This window comes from Oxyura jamaicensis, chromosome 6 (genome assembly GCF_011077185.1).
Source record: "Oxyura jamaicensis isolate SHBP4307 breed ruddy duck chromosome 6, BPBGC_Ojam_1.0, whole genome shotgun sequence".
NCBI classification, from domain to species: domain Eukaryota; kingdom Metazoa; phylum Chordata; class Aves; order Anseriformes; family Anatidae; genus Oxyura; species Oxyura jamaicensis.
The window spans coordinates 7028303-7050238 of record NC_048898.1 but is presented as its reverse complement, the minus strand read 5'-3'; the positions used below and the strand labels follow the sequence as shown (position 1 = coordinate 7050238).

Sequence of the window (21936 nt, the reverse complement as noted above, 5' to 3'; positions counted from 1 at the left end):
AGTGGCTTTTGAATATCATGATTTACCATTTTCCTTAGAAAATTTGGGTTCATCTTTGTCTCCTGTCTCCTACAGACATACCAATGTTTCTGTTTATAGTGTTTCTGGTTTTACTATTTTACGTGATTTAGTAAAATCAACAAAGCAAATCTTAGAAGTCAAAGTTGAACAGTCCTATTTACCATTTGAATATTGAAATGGACATTAGGAGTCGAGAGTTGTTCATTTTTCCTTACCTTGGAGAAAGTAAACTATTAAAGAACAGACTCAGATGTTAAACTATTTACTCTAATAAATTTCAGCAGCAAAGCAACAACAAGTAACTCATAACTTTTCATTGAAAAGCAACGTTTCAGCTATGAGGGAAAAAATTGTTTGCAAACTTTGTTTCTTAAATTAGTCCAAAAAACGTACTAATTTTTTTTGGAATTTTGTGTACGTATATTTATGGTGTATTGTTTTATTACTCCAAGTATCCTTTAGAATATCTTGGCAATAATAATCAGAACTATTCTATGAATTTCATTTGACAACTGAATTGGAGTAAATCTTATTTATTCTGGGAAATGAAGATACTTGGTTAGGAAGATTCAAGACCTCATATGCTAGTCAAAGCATCAATTGGTGTCAAGCTTCTCTGATCTTCCAAGGAGTAAGATTTGGGCAATATTTGCTCTACTGAGAGATGCAAAGTGATTCCAGATGTTTAACCAAAACATGAAAAAAGATTAATACATTGTGATGGAAACTACCTAGCTTGTGTCAAAACTGTGTTGCAACTTAGTGGAAACTAACAGACAGGAAAAAAAAAAGACATAATATGAAAAAAAGAACCTATTATGTAATGAAGTAAAATTTGTCATTTCTAACAATGGGTGATGAATGTTTTAAGAAATAAAGTCACCACTAGTATAATAACCCAAGGACGAGGAACTGATATGGATATTGTTATAGTTTTTTGCTCTGATAAAAATAACTTTGTCAGCCTTTGACAAGGAAGAGAGAAGATTTGAAGGGACCTGAAATAGACGTGGCACAAATTTATGGTTCCTAAAACAAAAACATCCCAAGGAAAACAGACTCTCAAGCTGTATAGAGACCATCTAGAGAAACAGAGGAAAAGATGCAAGATTTTTGAGAAGGATGATATAAGAAACCTTCAGTGTTAACCAGCATGAGAGACAGTAAATCTTGCTGTATGTAATTTTAATGCACTACAAGAAAAGCTGATCCTGAGAATGAACACACTTCAAAGTAAATGAAGTTTAAAGTTCAGATTGAGCAGAATATTCACAATCTTTTCAACTAGCAGGAATCTTTTTCCAACATGCAGTACAATGGTTTTTGGTTTCCCCAAGAGTAAGCTTCTTATTTTATTTTAATGCCTAAGCTCAACTCAGTGTGAAGTTGCTATTGCAGGTAGCAGAAAGTTCCTTACTCTGAAACAGCCTGGATGACAGTTCAGTATTAAAAATGTAGATTCTTTTCATATTGAAAAATATTTTCAGTGTATTCCAGTGTCTAAAAATCAGTACAAAGATAACACAGTAAATGACCTTAAACTGTTGACCATTTAAATCTTGCTTGGAAGCAGGATTGGAGGTAATTAGCTGACTAGATTCTCTTTGGGCCAATAGATATTTCTGTTTGACTACATTAGAATTACCTTTGTCCCAGCAGTGTTTCTCCTTCCACCAAATGATGACAATAGCCAGGATGCTGGAATACTGAAGGCATCTATCATGTAAGAAGGCTCCTTCTGAGTATGCCTCCAGCACTGGTTTATCTTCCATCTTCACTGAAAGTGGTTACAGATGCTCCATTGTTGATTCAGTGATTTTTTTCCATCATACTTTTGGACTCCAAATGCTAGAAAGAGCTATATTTTAAATTTTTGCATGCAGTTTCATGAGCTTCTTGCTTGTACAAGCACAGTACTGTTTTTTCCTATGAGTGATTAATGTGGAGAATATCCAGAACCACTAGTGTGGATGAGAGCTTTGAAGGCTTTTTTTTAAGGGATTTGAAAGTCATGACTGTAGAGTGGAAATAACACTTCTGGCACTGCTGGCTTTCTTGGCTGCTGGTCTTGTCTGCTCACCTCTCCTAGATCTTGGCTCTCCCATACTTGGCCCTAGTTTCTGCTCTCTTCTGGTGAGCAGTAAAGTTTCAAATGACTACTAGTGGGAGGTTTTGAGACATTTCAAATTTTCAGGCAGAATTGTATTTCCTTTGCTCTTTGTAGGGACTGCAGCACTCTACAGACAATGGCAGTGAAGGCACAGATGCTGGTAGTGATCACTGGGCACTGAAATGAAATTTGTAAGCACAACATAAACAGTGCACTGATTACAAGATCAGTTTAGATGAGGCCATCATTTCTTCAGATGGATGATTGTGGATGAAGAATAAGTGAAGGAAGCATTTGTTTACTTCTTTGGTTCTTTTTTTTTTTTTTATATATACGTTCATAGAAAGGAGCATCTGTCCTTTTGCATGGTGTTTTTATTACAGTTTAAAAATGATTATGCAAGGTGACTCCACAGGGCATCTCCTGTAACCAACAATAAATACGCAATTATACATAGAAGGATTCTTTCAAGTCCACCCACTTCCTCTATAATTGTTGGAGTACAATGGCATCTTTCTTTGTTGCTTCCCATCTGTCTCTAATATTACTACTAAGTCCAATGCATCCATGTTCTTCAGTTGCATGTTAATATGGGGTTATTCTTTCCTGGAGCTGCTGCAGAGACACTATAATGAAACCTCAAAACCAGGATTGCATATCGTCTAGTTCCTAGTTTCATCTCACAGCATAAACATGTTGGGAGATAAAGTCTTTAGACTCAACAGGTGTGCTGGTCTGCTGGCAACTTTGAAACCCACCCTTTTCGAATCATCTCTCTGCCTAATCATTCTGTGATGAATTTGTAAGCTTCGAGAATTTTATGTCTGCTCTTCAAATCACTTTCAAGTGTTTATGTTTATATGATGAGGTAAAACAGTCATTAAATCATGTACTATATGAAAATACTTTTTTAAAAAATCTTGACTATAAATTGAGTACAAATGGAGGTGTTGTACCCTTGGTCTATGTTGGGTTTAAGTGAGCCTTTATGGACATTTCAGGGTCTGTATATATGCATAAAAACCCAGAATGCTGTGACAGAATCACCGAGACTGTTCCTTTCACCTTTCTTCCCCAAAGCAGTAAAAGTGTTTCATCTTAAAGCAAGTTTTATCTACTTGAAATTTTCCAAGCTCACAGAATTTGGCAGCAGACAAGTGAAGATATTTGTGACTCCTGAAGGAAAATCATTTTCCAATAAACATTCCCATATATTCTCATACTACTCAACATGAGGGGTGTGTGGAAACCTCACAGAGATGGCAAAAGCTTTTTTGCTTGACCTCTGACTCTTCATGTCAGATTTTCCCTTTGCTTGAAGCAAGTGAAAATCATGTTGTTTTGTGTTCAAGCACAGAAGTGTAAAATAGAGCAACACTTCCTTCCCCCTACCCGTGCTGTGATCTTACATGCATCGCCTTTTTTTTTTTAAGCTAAATTCAAGCTTCTACACTTGACAATACATTGTATCACCCCCTTAAGGTGTGTACTTTCACACTTTTTTCTCTCATTCCCTGCCACTTGGTCTTTTTGCCTGTTCTTCAGTTAATTTCCCCACAGGAGCCACTGGCCCCTGAGGGGCTCAGCTGTGCCCTCAGGATAGGGCTGCCAGAACTTTCTGGAACTTTCCAGAAGTGGCAGCCAGGTGTGAGGTGGGGTTGCCCCGCCCTCCCCTCGCAGAGGGCCTCAGGCCCTCAGCCAGCACCAGGGCATTCAGAATGGGCCCCAGATTTTCCCCCAGCCCCACCGTGCTCCCTGTCCCCTCCATGCAAGGCGTGTTTGGAGGCAGCCCCAGCCAGCTCAGCCCCATGTGGTAACCCCCAGCCGCTGCTTCGCCATTTGGACTGAAAGGAAATGGCACCTGCAGGCTGCCGAGCTGAGGCTGGCCATGCTGTCTAGCACACAAAGGTAAGAATTTCCCAGCGGTGGGGAGCAATATGGGGTGCAAAAGCCTTTCTGTGTCATGAGGTACACCTGGCGGGGCTGCTGATGAACAATGCTCCAGGTGGGGAGGGTTGGTGGTGAGGAGCCTCCCTGGGGCCACGGAGGGATGGGGCATTCAGTGCTGCGCTGAGGGGAAGCACCTGTGTTTATCACCCCGAGCTGCTGTGAAATGAGGAATGCCAGCCTTGGTGAGTAGAGGCAGGGGGAGCAGCATCTAGGAGTGTCATGCTAAGGTAAGTCCTCTTAAAAATCCTGTAAAATGAACTGTTTGGAAAGTTGTCTGTGGCTCAGCTGCATCTGGGTGCATGATTCTGTTCTTTGCTCTCCCTTGCACACACAATGGGGCCCTTCATGGCAGGAGCTGAGGCTCTGTCCATGGAGGCAACTCATTGTCTGTGTGCTGGGTGGTCCCTAAAGCCTTCGAGGTCTGGCTGTGAGGTTGGCCGTTGATGCCTGGATTTGGGCCATAGAAGGACTGTGGAGGATGTTTTATTCTCCAAATACTTAGTTTTTAACTTGTTTTAAAATGCTGTGCTGTAGCCAGGGGTATTTCAAATTGCATATATGGTTTGCTAGGTGCAGGCATAAGCAGTTATGTGAAGCGAAATACAAACGGCCACAGGGAAAGAAGGTCCCCTGTGTGGCCAGCCACATGCTTGGGGTGCTGTGCAAGCAGAGATTGTGTGCTTCTCTGTATGACACTGCATGATTTTAAGCTGCCTTCCAGTGTGATAACCTGAGTGATGAGTTTATGGCTCAGCTTTGTGAGAGAATCACGTATTATTCACACAGGTTGTGAGTCATCCAAATCCTAGTTTTAAAAACAAACAAGAAGTACAAAAGCTTGTTGTAAGAAGTAGCTTTGGTGTAGACAGTTAAACATGCTTGGTTATTTAATATGTATACAATCTGACCTTACATCTTAATTCCTCGGTCTGCGCCTATTTGTTATATCTTTGTAAATACAAGAGCAATCAAAAAGCAGTTATGATTCAAATTAACAGTATTTTTAAACATATGATAAAGGAATTGCTTTCTATTTTGAATCTCTGATGCTTTTGCAAAGGATAGGAGTAAAGGCACTAGCAGCAGATGGCAAAAATTTCCAGCAACAGGCAGTGTGACATCTAAGTAGAGCTTTCCCAATGCCCCTGCTGTGGCAGCAGATGGAGAGATTGGCAAGTAGGGAGGACGTTACTTCCATGGCGTGTACCACTCTGAAAAATGGGCTTTGCTGGGGTGAGCCGGGTTGGCAGAATAGAGCACGCTGTGGCAGCCAGGGCCAAGAGGAGAGTAACAAATGCTGAGAAGGGGATTCCAAAGGCACCACAAAAATGTAGCAAAACTTCTAATAGCATTTTGAGGTTTTCATTGCTTTTGACCTTTGGTGACTTTTTTTCCAGGGCAAAATATCAGTATTGTGGCTTTCCATCAACCGCCATGTGCACACATAAACACAAAGGCATTTCACCATTCTGTAAACCTCTGCAAAACATCCAGAAGCTTCAAAATCTTTCTGTGCCCTGTTGTTTCTGGGACAAATCAAACTTAAATGTCTGAGCACATCATTCAGATAATTGCTGTCATCTGTACTTGCTAGCAAAAATGTTAAAAATAATGTTTAATTGTGCTAGAAAAAGAACCCATTTTCCTTCTGCTACAACTTTGATTTCATCAGAACTGGTAGAAAATGATTTTTAATGAAATCTTCTAGGTTAGTTCTTTTACATCATGCTTTATATACCCCCTCCTGTTTTCTTGCAAATCATTTAACCCATCCAAAGTAATAAAACTTCACTATCTCTTCACAACTTTATAAGTAATCTCTGTAGCTCTGACATTTGGAATTGTGGTTCCATCAGTCGGATTAGTATGTGGAAATGTCAGCTTTTTGGCCTCATGGTGACTAGCTAATTATTATTAAGGGCTTTGGAACGATATCCTTAACTGCTACGAAGTACAAATTAAAAGATTCCCAAATGAATTAGTTATAAACTTTTTTTTTTTAAGAGTTGTTGATTGATTGCATTGCTGAATATTGAATATGTTTTAATAGAAACAGCATTTCTTCTCTGCTTTGCAAGCTTTACTGTCAGTGTGGAAATGAAGTGTTTTTTCAGGTAGTTATGAGGTTGGCACACTGATGTGAATCCCCTATCACACCTGTAGAAAAGTGTGCTGGGACTTCACCGTGTGTTTGGTACAGGGAGAAAAGGTGTGCTTGTGCTGTGCTGTGAGAGTATAGGGGAGGTTAATGAGTTTCTGGTGTCGACGAGGGGCACGAGGACAGCTGCAGCTCACATGTAGGTCATAAGCAATAAAGGGAACTTCTGTGTGAGTTTCACTGATCAAAGATTTTTTTTTTTTTCCTTTGCATGTAAAGCTGTAGTATGTTAAAGTTACTCTTGGTGAATTCATACAATACACTTGTAGCTTGCTGAAACTCCGTCTGAGGACAGTGACCTGTGAGCTGTGGTTTAAAATCTGCTGCTGAGCTTTGAGGTGCCCAGAGGCACTGTCTGGATTCGTCAGGAATCGTGAAGCAGCTGTATTTCATAAGAGTCTGGAAGCTGGCCGGGTAATAGCCTCACAAAACAACATCGTTCTGGCTGAAATGATGAACTTCATTAGATCAGTATAGCCACGCATATTAAAGAATTTAAAACAAGCTTTTACAAGATTACATAAAAATATCACATGTTTAGATGTTTTATAACTAGTGAAGTCTGAGAAAATTACCTACTGCTTATTAAACTGTCTTCCATCCTCAGAGTTCCATAGTCAACAACGCTGGAGTACCTTGGCTATCGCTCTCCTACATTTTAACTGAAGAAAATAAGTTAAACATTTTGGTAGTTCGGACATTTCAATAACAAATAACTATTTTATATGGTTTGTGGAATTGCAGTAACTTCTGCTTCCATGTTTTTCTTTGGTCATAAGGCTCATGTAATTTCAGGAAGGAAGGTAAAAACTTGAGGTGTGGTTAGGGGAGTCAGTGATTTTTTTTTTTTTTTCTGTGATTGTCTTATTCTAAATAAATTTAGGTATTGGGAAGTTGTTTTTTAGGAAAATAGGGAGTTGGCATTGAATCAAATGCAGTACAGTAAATAGAAGATTTAGTGCAAACAACAGGAGATGCACTCAGGTTTAAGGTAGATTAAATGTTTGGCTAAAGTTGATCGTCAGAGTTAAGATAAGCTGTTTGTTTGTTTGTTTTTTTTTACCACAGAGAAGTTTAGTTTGTGTTTGATTGTTTTTGCATGTATATGTGATTGTGGGATTTTAATGCAGGTTTCTACAACATGCTACTTACTTATTAAAATTAGGAGATTAGCTAATGGTTGATCTTTAGAGGTCTTGAAGTTGTGGAGGATAAGATCTTCATGGTAATAAATGAAAAACATTTATTGTGCTCCCCAGGCAATGGAAAAAGGAGTAAAGCTTTTATAACTGCAGTGTGCTGCACAAGTACTTTGTTTGCATGCAAAGTACATAACAAAATAAAATAGAAAAGGCAACTTTGTCAAGCCCTGTTTGGTGGAAGCAGATGATAGCGTACCTGGGAACAGCCATGGTGGGGTAGGTCAAGGTCCATCTGGTCCAGGAGTGTATTGTCAAAAGCCAAGAATATTCCCTAGAATTTTCTTTTGGACTTTAGCAGATGAGTCAGAGGCATCCTGACAACTGGATCAATTTTTTAGTTTGACAGTTTTCTTGAGAAGATGGGGAAAAAAGGTCCACAATTTAATTATCTAAATGTCTTTTTTACAAGTGCATCTGAGGATTGTGCCTGGGGCAGCCTGGCCCTGTCTGGGAGATCTGTCCCTCTCTGCCTTCTTTATAGGCAGGGGCAAACTTCCATTGCTGACACAAACCTAACTGAGCTTCATTAGACAAACTCGGCACTTTTTTTTTTTTTTTTTTTTTTTTTGATATCTAAAAGTGTTGACCTCATTTTTTTGATCTTCCCTAAGATTGCCTGAAAAGAATACATGGGTGAACGTGGAGTGTGGGAGAGACATATCCACATGTTATTGTGTTGTCCACAGAGTGAGAAAGGGGTGAAGCAAACTCTTCAGTCGCTCAGGCCAGGCTTGTTCCTTGCTGATACAGGTTGCAACACTTGCCCCATGAGTGATGCCCTTGTGATACAATGCTGGGAAAATGTTCTTTTTCTTTTTTTTTTTTCTTTTTTAGAAAAAAAATATTGTTTTTGTTATTCAAGTCTACAATTTTGCTTTCAAGTTCATGAAATCTCCAGAGCTTCCCCTTCCCACCCAATGCAGCCCATGATTTGCAGCTGACCCCTGTGGGGTGAAGTCATCAGGAGAAAGTTCTTGTTTTCCTGTATCTGTTTTCCAACCCAGCCTTGTTGCTTTATTAATTTTACCGGCATAGACATGTGTTTTAAGTCTGACTTGCGTTACGTTAGGAAATCCTCCCACAGCACAGACCTTTCTAAACATTGTTTGTTGACTTCTGGGAACAAGATCGTTCCCATTGCACGCTGGCCTTTAGAAACAGGCTGACATTTGTGTGCAGCAGCCACATGCACCGGGAGGCGGGGACAGCTCAGTCCCCTTCCTGTTTGCAGAGCTGAGTGAATAACAATAACAAAATAGAAATGCTATTGTCTGAGAGAGGCCTTTCTGCATTAAAATGCACTTCAAGCCTGCTTTTAATTAAAAAATAAGGAAAGACGTGTTTGCAGGCAGGAGGCTCCTGAGAGCCTTGCGCGCAAGTGTGGAGGAAGTAGACGATACGTCTGTGTCTGTCAGCCTGCCCAAAAGAACCGGGCAGGAGTGTCCGACTGAACGACTAACAGGCAACGCTGTCCCCATCCACCAAAAAAGAAGTGAAAACTCGGCGGGAGTATCTGGCATTTCTCTGAGGAATGCACTAATCCCCACCGTGGTGCGAGAGCACTTCATGACCGCACACTGGCACTCATTTGCTGTGCTCGCTGCCAGTTTCCCTCCCACGCGTGCTCCGTCCCAGAGGTAATGCGAGTCTAGATGCTGGACAGCTAATCAACTGTAGGAAAATTAACATTTTGGAGACAGTTCCTCTGTTGCGAGGTGCTTGCTGCTTAATAAAATGCAGCACGCTGTCACGTATTGCATACTTACACGACCCTGCTGGCCGCCTGCTCTGCTGGCTTGTGTTTTTGGCTGGGTTTTAGCATTTCTCAGAGTTGAATTTCTCTCTTCTGTTGCCATTGCCGATGGGAGGATGAGTGCGAGTTCGGTGCTGGGGAAGGCAGCTGAGGTCCTTGACTGCCCTGCATCTTCCCTGGGGGGCAGCAAGTTCCTCTGGTTATCCCTGGGCGCCAGCTGGGAGAAACACCTGCCTTGTGCGAACTGCATTGTGACCTGTTGGTGGCTGTTCTGGGGAGAGGAGGCTGAAGGGGAGGTGAAGCCCCTTCTGTTAAAGGGTGCGCAGGTTCTGCTTCTGGTGATTCTTGTGCAGAAGAGAGGAGGCCTGCATGTCAGCCCCAAACCTTAGGTTGTCTGCACCTCGCCGTGGTCAGGTCTCTGGCATGTGCAAGCCAGCCCATCCCTTCTGAAAAATTAAAAAACAAACTCAAGTCATTCTTCTGCTATGACCAGTGAAAGATAACTCTACTGGGATGTCCACAAAATACTTTGTGATTTACCACCTGGAGTTTGGGTAACAGCAGCACTGTCCCCCTCTAGCAAGGGTGATTCGGGCAGTGGTGCATGCAGCAGACACAAATCCCAGTCAGCAGACCAGGCCTGTGGGCCATGCGCTGTGCAGCCCCTGTGCTCTGGCCCAGCTCCTGCCCAGCTCGGGAAGGACACTGCTTGCCCCATCCACCTGGCCAACAAACGTGTACAACTGCTGTCGTTCTTCCCTTTGGCTTTAGCTCACTTTCAGCATGTATCACATGCCATACATTCATTTAGGGACTAAAACGATGCTTCTCTCATGATTAAAATATCCAGAAGAGACAGCAAACAATACACCCTGACTGTTAAGGATGGTTTTTCATGTTGGCTTTGCTGAAATAGGAACCTCCATTACTTTACCTTTTTCTAAGTATTTTTAACCCTTTATTTTCCAACTCCATAACATCTGAAAAACTTAGCAGGAATTTTGCTTGCTTATTTGTAGGTTCTTCCAGGCTTTGGCAGCTCTGCTAACCTTCATTCTCTCGAGCGCTGATATCAGTCTTGGTAAAAATGCACAAATTCAGCATTGAACGTGTTAGGGGCTGAAGTTGCTCTCATGAAAGTTTATTTGCTATTACATAGAGTGCTTTTAGGAATATGAAAGAAAAATATTAATGCAGCATATCACCTCATTGACCTTCAGCTTCAGCCCAGGCCGTTTTATGTACGCTGGGGAAATGGCCAGGAAAGCTCCTGCCAGCCCTACGAGCTGGTTGGTGTCAAGCAGCTGCGGCAGCACATCGTGCTCTGGGGTTATTGTCATGAGCCAGAGAAGGAAGCCGCAGCTCAGAAAACAGCAGAGGCATGTGGCTGGAAGAGGTATGCAGTGTTAGGTTTGTCCAGAAACAACTGAGGTAACGTTTTAGAGGGATAATTTAGCGAAAGGAAATCACTGTCCTCCCACCCGTCACACGCATGCAGGCAGGGAGGGGTGGCCAGACGGAGGCAGAGAAGGAGGGATGTTTTGTACTGACATGGTAACAGTGTTGTCTGGAGAGCAGCAGAGAATTTGTCACTGTCTCAAAATAAACAGATGACTTTGGACACGGGAGAGAATACAGCAGCTCCTCAAGAAGACGTTGACTGCTGCCATCAGCAGAGCTGTGCTCTCTCACTGCAGGAAGAGCAGAGCTCCACCTCATCTGGAGATGATGGCTGTGAGGAGAAACTGTTTTCTGCTCTTGGCTTCCCAGCTGGGCAGGAGAGGAGCCCCTGGGGTCCCAGCCACTGCCTGTCTGGGTCCAATCAGCCCCGGGGGGGCACTTGCTTTTCAAGGCAGAAACACCTCTGAGGAAGGATGGTGTGTGGACTGTTGCTTTTATGTGCTCAAGGAAAAATCACTCCAAAGTCTCTATGGTTATATCCACTGCTAAGGAACAAATGGAAAATATCAGCATACAAAGAATTTTAATTGTTAGGGTGTTAACCTTTCCTCACCAATGAAACCAGTCCTGGCATGCCTCAGCTCTTGTTAGGGAGCCAAAATATAGTCCCAATTCAACGTAGGCCAATGTTTTATTTTATTAGGCACTTTTATACCTTAACATTTGTCTTTGGTGATTCTTTAAAGTCCTATTGGCAAAGCAGACATTGTTGCAGCCAACTGAGAGGTGCAGGATCTCAGGTGTGTTTCTACAAGCTCAGCAGGGCTGCTCCTGCCTTGGGAAAATGCTCCGTCATGCTCCTCCTTAGTGGTGCTGCTCTGTGGTGGGTGCTGAGATTTGTCGGTGCAGTCTTTCTCAAAGCAAGGCTCTTTGCAGAGCCAGCCTGCTGCTCTGCTCAAAGCAAAAATGTTAAAGTACTGACTTTATTTTATTCTTTACTATTATTTTTTCTCCATCTCAGGGTTGCAGGCGCAGCATTGCTTGGTGTTGGTATCTGACAGTATCTCAAGGATGCAGAAGGTGCTCTCTTTGCAAGGCCCACACATCTCTGTGCTGCAGAGCTGGGCATCTGTGTGCCCCCAGAGAAAGCATGGGGACGGCTGACGGGAAGGGCAGGGCAGTCCCCACCGAGAGGCTGACAAAAACATGTGCTTAGGTTTGTCACTGGGGGTGTGTTGGGTTCTGACTGCAGGAACTTGGAGTTTTCAGCATCTGTGAAAATGTATACCATTTCTCTAACTACTCCAACAAAAATAGTCTGCTCTCCGTATGTTATATGGGCTGGGTTTTCAGCACCGAAATAAAGATAGAAGTAAACTTTCTGCGTATCACAAAGCATGTAGTTCCAAAGAATTTCACCCTAGGTGTTCCGAATCCCGAGAAGGTCTGTTCCCCTCTGACTGCTGTATCCCAGCTATCTAAAGCAGCTATCATACACTATTTGTCCACCTGAATCATTTCTAATAGGCCCAGGTCCTCCACAGGTGGGGCAGCAGTGCTGCATGCTCCAGCTGTCTACATCTGAATCAGACAACTACAGATCTTCCAGACATTTGATCTAGGTCTGGATCTGAAACTGAGTATTTTAGAGGGTGGGTTTTGTTTGTTTTTCAGCCTATCAGGATACGTATGGCACAATATTGATACAGGATTTTAGCTTGCAATTAAGAAAATGCAAGAGTCTTGTGAGCTTTAAAATATTGTCAGCTCCAGTTGCATCCCAGGGTTGGAAATGTGACCCACAGATGTTGCAGTAGTGAGGGCCATAACCCCCAGACCTTTTAGCTTACAGCAAGTAACAGGTGCAGGCAAAAGCTTGTCAGTGGCTTTTGTGCCCCAGCACATGCAGAGTTTTGGTTTGAGGATAATATCACCTGCAATCAGAGCAATTCCTCCAGTGCTCCTTAAATCCCATGGATGCTCCCTTTCAGCATTTGCGGCTTGTAGAGAGTTTAAAAACCAAGACTTATTTAAGCATTTATTCAAGTCCTTCCAGCAAAAGTCAAACATGTGCTTGCTTCCTTCTTGCGTTCCTATTGCAATATTTTAGGCTCCTCAAACAGTAAAAGGCAAATTTATTCACCAAGTCCCATAGAGCATCCACATCAAAAAAAGATTGGTTATTTTTAATATTTAATGCTGCTTACACCACTATACTCTCCACCTTCCTGGTTGCCTTCTTACAAGGCCGATTTGCCTGAAAGTAAGAGAAACTCTGTGACCACTTCGATGTAAAAGGTTTTGTTTGTTTGTTTTGTTTTGTTTGTTTTTGTTTGTTTTGTTGTTTTTTTTTTTTTTTGTTTGTTTGTTTTTGTTGTTTGTTTTGTTTTTCCTCCCCATAAAGCAGGAAAGAACAGGAAAGAAAATCTGTTCTCAGTTCCTCTACTTAGGTGTGAAACTTGCCAGACAGCTTTCATACCCTGTAGGTGCTCAGTTCCCAGGAGAAAGCATAGTTTGTCTCTACAGTAATGAACAGGTTTTTTAGATGGTAAGGCTATAAGAAGATAAAAAGGTTTTGCATATTCAAGTGAGCATTACCACTGTGTTATCTCTATATTGTACAGTGACCTAAAAGGTCAACAGAATGAAATTCAGTTTAATAGACTGATGTATTTAGTGAGCTACCTAAAGTCTTTATACCTACTAAAAAAAAATCACCCCTGGTAACTCCGAAAGTGGCTTGAATGTTTTTCTTCTTGTCAGCCTAGTGTGGGCTTCCCAGTGTCCACTCTCACAGCAGTTTGGATAGAGCACATGTGGACAGCGATGGCTCGACTAAGCCATTGATACAAATCTTCAGCAATCCCCTAGGTGACTGAAATTCATGTTTTTGAAATAATAGATATCACAGGACCAAATTTTCTTTTGATGGGCACTTTTCAAATTAACCTGCATGCAAAACTTGTATGTCATTTGGGAATGAAAATGAACCCAAACTTGGGAACTGGAACACTTCAAAGTTTCTCTCTGCTCAAAACCTCTACCAAATGCCTCTCTGTTAGTTTATCTCTACAGACAGGCTGGGAATGGACTCTTACCAGACAGATTTTTGCCTGAGGAGCTGTCTTCAACACATTAGTACTCACCTTTCAATCTGAGGCACTTACATAAATAGCAACTTGGTTAATGGGGGGCTACTTGTTATTTGCGCAACATTTTTGAAAAAAATAAGGCTGGTAAAGACCTAGCAAGTTCTGAAAGGTTTTTTGACCTGCGGAGTTAAGGACACAACTTGAATTTGTTTACGCGGATCTTAGCAGTGCTTTCTGTTGGAGCAGCACTTGCTGTATCTGTTCTTTCCAGCCCAGTGCTGGGCCAAGGCAGCTCCCAAGCAGCCACATTTTTGTTTGTGGCTAAGCTTACATGCCTATAAAGCTAGTGTGCTTTGGAGGACCTGCATACAGCACGGTCTCATTGGGCACGAGGCTGTGTCAACAGTGGTGGTGCAGGCCTGAGCACCATGGGTACCTCGGGGCCTGGTGCTGATTGCTGCAGAGCCCTCTTCTGCCAGGCCTCAGAGCAGCTCTGGGGTTTGGGACCTCTTGCTTGAGAGTCCTGTGAATTGCGTGCTGTGGTACTGCCCTGAACTCAGAATTTCTGCTGTTTACTGTTAACAATGAAAATGTGTTGGTATTGGTGTGAAAACTTGCTGTGCTTCCAGAAGTCATGTCAAGGGACAAATTCCCATGTTATCAGCTAGGACAGTTTTGGTGTCTTCTAATTTTTAGCATAGCTGTGTTTCATCCGGACTATGGGATAACTTTCTAGACTAAATTCTCTTCCTTTGAAACATTTTGCATAATTAAAATTGCACAAGTCTTTCTGTTAAAAAAAATCACAAACCACACAACATTATAAATAAAAACTAAATGTAAATATTGTAGATACTTTTTCACACACAAAAAGTTTCTGGTCCATTTGGTTCTTGTCCAGTTTTCTCCACTTGCTGGGAAGCTTTCACGGACTTGATGTCATGATTCTGCATGCACTAAGGAAGAAATGATATCCCTGGGATGAGGAATAAGCTGCTTACTGAAGTCTTAATAGTAGTTGTTTCTCTTTTCTGGTGGAAGCCCATTAGAGGCATGTTAAAATGTTTTGAGCACTTTACAGTCTTCTGCTTTAAATACAGTAGTTAGAGCCTTAGAGAAAGGAGCAAGTAAGATTTGCCTTGCAATCCAAGCCAGCCTCCCCAACATGCTGTTTCCTCAGCGTGGTTTTGTGATCACCCCCTCTGGCTGCTGCAGAGACCAGGGCAGTTTGGCAGCCCCGGTCATTTCTTCTTCACCTGAGAAGTGAAAATCCCCGCTGCAACGCTTGCACAGAGCAGAAGTGCTGCCTCTTACAGAAGGGCCCTTTCCCCGAAATATGGATGCCAGCCCCAAGTCCCCTACAGCTTTGGGTTTTCTGGTATGGCATAGCGCTGCTCTCTTTGGGAGCTGAAGAGCTGCAGTGGTCCAGTGACAGTTTCCACCCAAGGACTTGTCTGGGTGAGAGGTCAGATGGGATGTGGGGATGGAGAGGGCACTGGTTGTAGGCATTTTGGGGCCGAAGGCACTGCGTGTTCCTGCCACGCTGCTGGTGCACTGCAAAATGGTATCACAGGCCCAGGGGTGCAAAGTCTGTCACTGAGAGCACTGTGCTACTTCCTTCACTCAGAGAAAAATCGTTATTGGTCTTAAATGCACTTCAGACCTTAAAGCTCAAAGGGACAGTGATCCAGCACAAGCCTTTCCACTAACCAGAGCAAATATATTTTAAGGTTCAGGGGAAAATGTAGCATTCATTTCCCATTTATATGCATTTCTGTATTTTCTGATTTTGTTTAGGCTAGAAAATAGAGTCCCCAAAGGCTGAAAATTCTTTTTCCTTCTTCTATTTCCTCCAAGACCCCAAAAAGGAAGTTCTATGACTCTGGAAGGAAACCTGTTCTTGTGAACTTGCCAGTCTGTATCCAGCTCATGCACAGCTATGGCTTTAGTTCAACAATAAACCAGTCACCAGCTGTTTGGGCCTGGTACTAATAGCCAAGTTCACCCATTTGTTCTTAAATTATGTGCATTTGGGGCTGCAGAGTGGGCTCTTTGACAGGCAGCTGAATGTTGGCAAACTGACTGTGAGGCTGATGACAGCCGCGCACAGGCTCGAGCTCATAAATCCACTTTTTGGAGATGTGTGTACTACCCAAATCGATAAAACACTGCAGTTTTAGCTACAGACCTCAGATACACAAATCAGTAAAAACAAACAAACAAAAACACAAAAAAAAAAAAAAAAAAAAAAAAAAAAAAAAAAAAAAAAAAACGTTAGCTGCCTGGTTCTGAGTTCCTTTACTATGGCATCACCCTGGGCATGGGGCTGCAATTTGTTCTCAACTGTCACAGCTGGGTTGTCTTTGCTGCTGCTGTTTTCAAAGACTGGTGAAGTACTTGTCAGGTTCCCTGCTCCTGAGACGTGTTACTGGAGGCAGCACCCCAGGCAGATCAGGCTTTGTTAGCTCTGCCATCTCACCGTCGGTCCTGTTCTCCCCAGCTACCTGGGTGTTCGGCCCCATCTCTGCTCTCAGACAAGCTTCTTCCAGTGTGGCTTTTCAGGTCCTTTATGGTGCTTCAGAAAGGACTTAACCTGGGCCTGCGGAAGCTCTTGTAGATGCCGTGAGGACTCTGGTTTGCTATTATGTGTTTTCTGAAGCTCAGTGGTCTGCTTTGTATCAATTTAATTGCATTTTAGAATGAGCCAATTTAATTAATGGTTTCCCTCAGGATATTAAACAGTAATACATCAGATTCCTTACTGAAATCTATAAATGTTAAATTGTCTCCAATTCATTTCTTCAGTCTAATTTTGTCCGTTTCTTTTAAAAATGCAATCAACCTCATCTGGTAGTATTTTCCTTTAATGAACATATGTTGTTTGATTGTCAAGATGCAAGTCACCTTGACCTCAGTTTCAATTAGCATTTCATGCTGGGTAGTACAGAATATGCATTCTTGCCATATTATCTATTGAAAATTCACTTTTGATGTGAGGCCTTGGTAAATTCAATTTTAAATTCCCAAATAACCAAAGTTGCCCCCCCCCCCCCCCCCAGCAGGCAGCCCTCTGACAAGGAGTCTATTAAGCAGGAAAGGCTTTTACATATAGACTCCTTAAAAATAATGATTTCACACTGAAAAATGCTCTGCTCTGATTTTCCGCTCTGTGGTTGCTATGCCAGCAGTTTCCGAGATCAGGGAGGCTTCACGTATTCTTTTTTCCTCCCTGCAGTTGTGAAACCGTCTGGGGCTTTGGTTGCATTTCTGTTGCAGTCTGGGAAACCTGTGCTTCTGACGTGGAGGGATGACTTGCATGGGAAAGGGGAGAGGGGGGGCTGGGGCGCACGGGCCCTTCTGACCGCTGCACTGCTCTGCTGAGGGTGCTTCCGCAGGATGCAGCCACCTGCACAGCCACGGGGAGGAAGCCAAGGCTGATAGCTGGTTGAAAAAGTAGTACTAGGATGCATAGTTTAGGTTTCCTATGAACCGGGACAGCTTTTGGAGCAAGTGTACACAAGAAAGATGGGCTTCACCTCAGCCATGCCTGGCTGGTTGCAGTTATTCCGGTGGCATTATTCATCACCGAGGCTTATATGTTGGTTTTGTTTTGTTTTCCAAGCTAGAAAAGCATTGGAAGAGTGCATAAATCTGGATGATGCATCACAAGCAGAGAAAATGATGAAAATCCTCTAATCCAGTAATAGAAATAATATAATAAAACATGTGAAAGAATAACAAAGAACATTACAAGTAAATAGCCCTTGATAATCAGAGTACATAAAAGTAGGCAAGAGCAAGAATGTAGATATTTTCTATGCACAAAGGCTGCAGATCTTAAACAGGGAAAAAAAACAACTAAGGTGTGTGAGAAACAATGTCTGGCTTAAATAAGAATGTAGACACACAAAATATGTCAAAAGCTTGGTGGAAGTGGAATGCTGTAGTAAGAAGAAACGAATCATACAGGCATGACAGCTTTCACTGTGAGAAGGCGTACTTATGCATCTATCATTTCTTAAGGTGTCAAGAACAACAAAACACCCACTTACTGTGGAATCTTTAGATGCATAGAAAACTTATTGTAAGTACTTCAGCCCATGTTGTTCCTAGAGATACTAAAATGTTGTAGGGAAAGAGGATTTCCTTCCTTTTATTTATTTTTTTCTGTTGTTGATTAATGGAAATAAGTAGCTGGGGGGGGGGGGCGGGGGGGCGGGGGAAGGGGAAAGGTCTAATAAATGGCCAGGATCTCTATTGAGAAGCCAGAGCAAACCACTGTTCAATGAACTCATAATTATCTGGAGAAATAGGTGGCTGTTGAGTGACAAAGTTTCTTGAAGATGTCAAATCAGTTGGGACCGTTTAAGAGGATGTTATTTGGGATTGTTCAGGGCAGTGAGAATATGGTTTTTGCAATTCTGAGCAGCTAGATAAGAAAATGCCAGCCTTTGTATTGATGGAAACTGAATTTTAAGCTCAGTAGTGGCAGGAAATGCCTCCAGCAGTGCAAACTCAGAGATGAGCTCAAAATGGCTTTTTAGGAAAGAGTTTGTAAGGTCATTAAAGGAATTTGTCTGAACATGTAAGTTCAGTGCCACTAATGAGTATATCCAGGGAAGTTTTTCTCCCTGGTGACCAACGGGTAGGGTTTTCCTTATGTTTCTTGTTTCAAGCAAAGGATCATCTTCCTGCTATCGTGTTAGGTAAATGAAGCTTATTATCCATCCCTTTCACTTCTAATTTAATCCTCTGGTATTTGGGAGGGTGTGTGTACATTCCTGTTTTAAAACACGATAATCTTGTTTTGGCTCCAGACTAGTTTCTCGTGTAAAGTTTTTGCTCTGAATCTTCTCAAAAGCTTTTGATGGTATTTGTATAGAGGTTGCTTGTTGGTTTTAGTGTTAGAACCCTTGACTTCTGTATCAGGGGTTTTTAATAATTCAGTTGAGATCTAGCACTGGTTACGATTTTATACAGCTGGGATGATATATAGTTTGCAAATTTGGTGGCATTTGTAGATTTTCTTGTAAGGACTTCTTTTTGCTTTGTGGGCACTCCTTGTCTATAGTAGATATTCCCAGTTTCTTCTCTTTGCTCTGTTTCCTCTTGACATGAGTAGGCTTGGGTGCAGTCTGAGAGTTATGCTGGAAACAGTTATTTAATAAGTAAAGTAAAATCTGTTCCATGGAAGTTTAATTTCTGAAGGATTGTCTTTTATGAGCTTCCATTCAGAGGCTGACTGTATAGTGTTTAAAATTACCTTCTTTTAAACGATCAGAAAAGAACTTTTTTTTTTTTCTTTAAATAAAAGCCTCTCTCCCTTATGATTTTTGCTGTTTAATATTTTTAAATAACTTTTAGTTTTTGCACCATTATAACTTGGATGTGAATATTTAAATTGTATTTGGACTGCTGACCAGAGCTACTGCAGAAGTCTCTCTTGCATTCACTGACTTGAGAATTGTGTAAGAAAATAATCAAAATGTGGTAAATCTCCATCTTCCTTCTCTGGATTATTACACACACAGTGAAGTTCACTCCCCCCACATTCATGCGCAGTTTTGCAAACCCAAACTGCTGGGCAAGTGAAATTTATCTCCTCAAGGAACAGCTTTGGGATTCGTGCCCAAGAGCAGCTGATCAGATGCATGAGAAAGGAGGCCCACCATGGTGCAGGGAGAATGAGGGAGTAGATTATTTGTTTTATGAAATTTAAGCAGCAAAATGAACTGTAAAAAAACAGTTTCTCATGCTTGGATGAAGGGTATATCTGCATATAGAAGTACTCATATTTAAATGTATTTCATACAGAAACATTGTACAACATACAAGCTTTTCCTTCTTACTGCTAAGATAACTTGTTCAGCAGATTTGTTTCCTGCAAATTTGTTCACTCAGCCCATGCAGATGCATTTGCTATTCTGTGCTGAACTGATCCACATTTAAAATAATAAAATAAAATAAAATCAGAGGGTTTTTCACTGCAGTCTCTTTTCATTAATGCCTTGCTGATAATATATGCAGGAAAAATGAAAAGAAGTCAAGTCATTTATTGTTTCATTTGAAGAAGTCGCTTAGGATTAATAAGATTATTCTTTTTCCATAGAAAGTATAATAGCTGGCCTTTACAAGAATGGTTTTATTGTACTGACAAGATATTGAAGTCTGTTTTTAATGAAAACGTTTTTCTAAGAATCACATTCTTAAACGTGAAAATTAGAAATTATTTCATTGCTAGCGATTACTTATGCAACACCACTGAAATCATAAACAAGAATTTAAATGGGAGAAAGATTAGCAGCCTCTCTGCTCCTCTCCTCGTTCCCACCAAGGCAGGTAGAAATGTGAATGCAAGTTGTAAATAAGAGTAGATATTTTTGGAACAGGTGTTTCTTAGTTGAACTGGAGCTCAACCAAAGTTTCAGATCTAGAACAAAAAGATTTATTACTATGTTAATTGCTGATTACTTAGACCTAAGCTAAAGAACAGTTGCAACACTGGCAAATATTTGCTTTAATATCTTTTATACATTCTGAGAAGGAACTTAAATTTAAATACTTCTCAGAATAGCATTGGTTCAATTGCATTATAAATAGTTCCCCCGAAAGACGATATCGATACCTTACAGCAGTTTATTTTCCTTTAAATAAGAAAGTAATATTTTGTCCTATTTTATCATCCTTCAAAAATCTCAGGAGCATCCTCTGTTAAGTGAGAGCTAATCAGAGCTGATATATGCTTCCTCTTGCCTCATCACTTTGGCATAAAGCCTTGCCTTCAAGTCGGAATCAAACCATAAACAGGAATAAGTAGGAGAACTTAGACTTTCATGCCTTCCAGCGTACCTTCCTACATCTGGGATATGCCTGTGTATATCTCCAGTTGCGTGCTGCCTACAGAAAAAATAGCAAGGAAAGAAAATGCCTTTCTCCACAGATTTGTGGCACAAACAACAGATGCTGCTGTAGGTGGTGGCTCCGTTGTGAAGATCTGTTTGGCCAAACCCCGGCAAGAGATGCACTTCCCCACCTTGGCCTGTGTTTCTCACCTTCTTCCCCTCTGTACTTTTGGGCTGCCAGCTCCTGATCTGCAGTTCTGTAAGAGAAAATTTGACTGGAGCGAGAAGGAACAGCAGTTTCTGCAAGGAGATGATGGCTGGCAATGAAGTTCTTCCCTGGAAGACGCAGCTGAATGTGAGTGAAAATGGCTCCAGCATCAGAGGAAGTACCCTGCCACATCCTTCCAAAGCTTAAAACAAGGGAAAAGAAATAGAAAATGCCATGTATCCCACCTTCCTCATGCTGCTGGTGGAGGCAGCGGTAGCCCTGTTTCCTCCCAGCTCCCCTCCCCATTTGTGGCTCCTGCACAGTGGCTTTCAGTTGCTGCAGGGGAGCTGCGGAGCTCCCTAAAGACCGAGAGCACTCCTCTTTCTCCTTGGCTTTACCCCAGCCAACCTTCAGTGACTTCACAGGAGTTATTTCTTATTTATGTTAGTGTAAGTGAAGGGTTCAGCTGCAAAAATGCTTTTTTTGAGCCTCCCAAAGAAAAGTTTTTAGTGAGTTGCTCACCACGTGCTTTCTACTGCTGGACTGATGATTTGTACAAAGAGGAGCCTGGGAGGAGGGGAAGACTGTACAAGACTATATTATATTTCTTAAATGCCCCCTCCCTCCTCACAGTGCACAGAGCACTGATCCTCTGCCATCCCTGTGGTGTGTGATGTTTGACTCCACGTCTTGTAGTGCACATACGTCTTGCAGAGTGGGCCTGGGAAGTGCCGAATGCATTGGAGGTCGTGGACTACCTAGGAGGAGTTCTGTCTGTCTGGAGACCTGCACAGCCCCCCTCCTTGCATATTCCTACTTAACCCATCTTTGGTTTGTTTTACCTCCCAGGAGAGGAGCCCAGCCCTGCTATTTCTCTGGCGCCACCCTTGCAAGTTGGCTGAACTGTGTATATTTTTTACGTGTGTGTGTGTGTGTGTGTATGTATTAGTTCTGGGTAAGCAAATGCAATTGTGAGAACTTTTTTTTTTTTTTTTTTTTATTGCCATTGGCAGGGTTTAAAACTATTTGAAATACTGCCACGTTGGCTTGTGCTCTGTAAGAAATGGGGGGAAGGAATCAGCATCTGCCAAATGGAAAAGGATAAAACTGGTGTAATGATATGTTGCAATCATGCTGCAAAACCTACCACAGTAAATTACTGCTGTAACAATCTCCTTCCTGTTGCTAAAGGCTCCAGC

At 41.9% G+C, this 21936-nt stretch overlaps 1 long non-coding RNA gene across 1 annotated transcript; it reads left to right on the top strand.

The window, feature by feature from the left end:
• Positions 1-4185: 4185 nt before the first annotated feature.
• LOC118169280 lies at positions 4186-21699 on the top strand. Its single transcript, XR_004751999.1, has 2 exons — positions 4186-4308; positions 20771-21699. It is a non-coding gene; the product is annotated as an uncharacterized LOC118169280 (long non-coding RNA).
• The last annotated feature ends 237 nt before the right edge of the window (positions 21700-21936 follow it).